This window comes from Colobus angolensis, unplaced genomic scaffold (genome assembly GCF_000951035.1).
Source record: "Colobus angolensis palliatus isolate OR3802 unplaced genomic scaffold, Cang.pa_1.0 Scaffold12, whole genome shotgun sequence".
In the NCBI taxonomy this organism is placed as follows: domain Eukaryota; kingdom Metazoa; phylum Chordata; class Mammalia; order Primates; family Cercopithecidae; genus Colobus; species Colobus angolensis.
This window is the reverse complement of record NW_012113141.1, coordinates 13,494,180-13,496,878: the sequence shown is the minus strand read 5'-3', so window position 1 is coordinate 13,496,878 and position 2,699 is coordinate 13,494,180.

The window sequence follows — 2,699 nt, the reverse complement described above, 5'->3', positions numbered from 1 at the left end:
AAGGGACCCAGCTAATGACTGGGTCATTTTTTCTTCACTGCAACATGATGAGGTAGTACCTTTTATTATCCCATTTATAGATGGGGGAAAGCAAAACACAGAGTCTGGATGACTTCCACAGGGTCCCACAGCCACGTGTTTAGGCCTAGATGTATAACTAGGAGCTTTGACTCAGGAGCCTGTAACACACCCCCTCCCCCACCGTTGTCACATGCCAGTAACAGGCTTGAACAATTACAAAGCAGATTCAGAAAACAGGCCATAGACTCTGTCCTGAAGGCCCAAGGTTACTGGAAATGAGGGGATTAACCCACCAGCTCTTGTTCAGCCCTGGGCAATTGTCTGAAAAATGAAGACAGAACCATAGGGCTATTTTGTTTGCTTCATGTGTCCCAGAAGATGGCTGAGGGTAAGCTGGATACCTGGACCATCAGGGTGGGCTGGAGTTTGGGATTAACCAGCAGCTCTAGAATCCCAGCCCCCTGACCTCTCAGAGACATGCAGAGATTAGGTTTTTAGACTTCTGGGGTAAGTGGGCTAAGTCCAGTCCAGTCCTATCTGGGCTTCCTGTAGCAGAAGCAGCAACTTGTCCTAGCACAGATGGCCAGCCCCTTATACAGAGGCCCTCAGGTCTTTCTCCTTCCCTGGTCCCTTGTATCCTCTGCAGGCTGAGTGCATTTGGAGGGAGTGAGTGGGCCCTTCGGATGCCCCATCCAGGGAGGCTGGTCCTAAGGCCTCATGTTAAATAGGCGGGGCTTGCCTTCTGGTGTTGGACAAGCTGCTGAGATGTCACGAGGAGATTCTGCCTTTGCCAGATGACTCTCTGGGGAGCAGATCTGCTCCTAAGGGGCCTGAGCAGTCCTTGGCCCACTAGGGTCTTGGAACTCACCTGCCTTTCCATTCATGGCCAGCAGCACCTGCCCCACCTGCCCCACTTGTCCTTAGCCTGGACCTCTGATAGCAGCATCTCTACCTTCTCCCCAGCTCCCAGGACCACAGGCTCAGGCAGGGGCTTCCATGGGCCCCAGGGGAACAGTGGGGACTCGGCCTCTCTCTAGGGTGCATGGTGCTGGTTCAGGCTGGGAGAGGCAGCCCAGGAAGTCTCATCTGGGGAGCAGGCAGCCTGCATCTGGGCCTTAGCTTGGAGCACAAAGACCCTGGCTTTCATTTTCTCTCAGATGATCGGAAATTAAGGCAACAAAAGAAGCCTGGCTCCTGGTCACCTAGGAAGCCTCAAATTCCTTCCCTTGGAGGGAGGGAGAGGTTTGCAGGTGACCGAGTTCCTCTAACTTGGATCATACTCGATGTGAAAATTCAGACTTTTATACTTTCCCTGCCCTCTAGAGAAATAAGATATTTTTTGTCAATTTGTTTGTGTGAAACTAAAGCCTTTATTTGTTAATAGTTCCTGCTAAAACAGTGAATAAAAACTCAAGGAGCAACTACCCTATGTTTAGTTTTTCTCTGCAAAACCCCAGAGACATGACACCTGCTCTGTGTAGCATTCCCTGGTTGCCCGTCCCCACCAACAGAGGGAGTTAGTATCCTCCCCTCAGGGTCACCCCATCCTGTCCACGTGGAGCAGATGTCTCATGGACTAGGTTTTTCTTGTTACTAGCAGCTATGCTAAGCCACACCACTGCCATGTTCATTCCTCACCACATCTCACCAGGGTTGATATTCTTAGGAAGCCCATTTTTACGTGCAGGGCCCTGAGGCCCAAAAAGGGTTAAGACCAAGGGCAGTGGCCACCTCTGAATCCTCCCTGAATTCTGTGTGCTCTCCTTATGCATTGCTGCCCTTAGGCTGCCTATGCCTTATCCTGTGCCCTTCCTGCATGGTGTCTCTGTGAGGCTGGCTTGAAGGCAGGCTCAGGCCATGTCTGGAGTGTGGATAAGTGACTGAACTTGAACAAAGTGAGGGAGTGGCGGGGCTTCTGCAGAGAGAAGAGCCAAACTTTTAAGTGGGTGCACGTTTCCCTTCACTCATGTTCAGTTGTGAAGAGAATAAGCAAATGGTTCTTTTTCATTAGAAGATCTTCCCTGCCATGGCCCCTGGTGATATGGTTCTTGGGTTTTGATCAGAGCAGGAGGAAGATGGGTCGTGCATGGTTTCTGGCAAGCAGGCTGTGTGGACAGGACTCAGCTCTGAGGAATGTCCTGGTGCAGCCTGAGGCAAAGCCCATGTGGCTCCCCTGTCTCACAGGCGGACAAGGCTGATCTGGGGTGCCAGGAAGACCTAGAACGTGGCAGGGAGGGGAGAGAGGATGAGGCCAAAGGGCCTCACAGTCCTGTCCTGTTTGAGACAGAACCTATACCCCGAGAAGACACTAGGTGGGCAATACAATGAAACATGACACATTACAGAGAAAAGCATGTTTCTCAAGTGCATACAAACAGACACACTTATGAAACACACTGGAATACTTGCCTGGGGTAGGGGGAGGACTCTAGGTGTAACATGCAAAATAATTAGTGAAAGCAAGAAAGAACCAACGTTTAAGCCACAAGGCCAAGTGTCACAGTGTTAGGGAAATGTGGAAGGAGCAAAGGAGGTTGGCAGGGAGCGGCCAGTGGAGTTTGAGGAAACTCAGGAGGGCAGGGTCCCTGGAAGTCAGGTGAAGACTTTCTAGAGCAGGGGAGCCGCCAACTATGCAAAATGGTTTTGATGGGTTACATGATGGGAGGCCCAGGACTGTC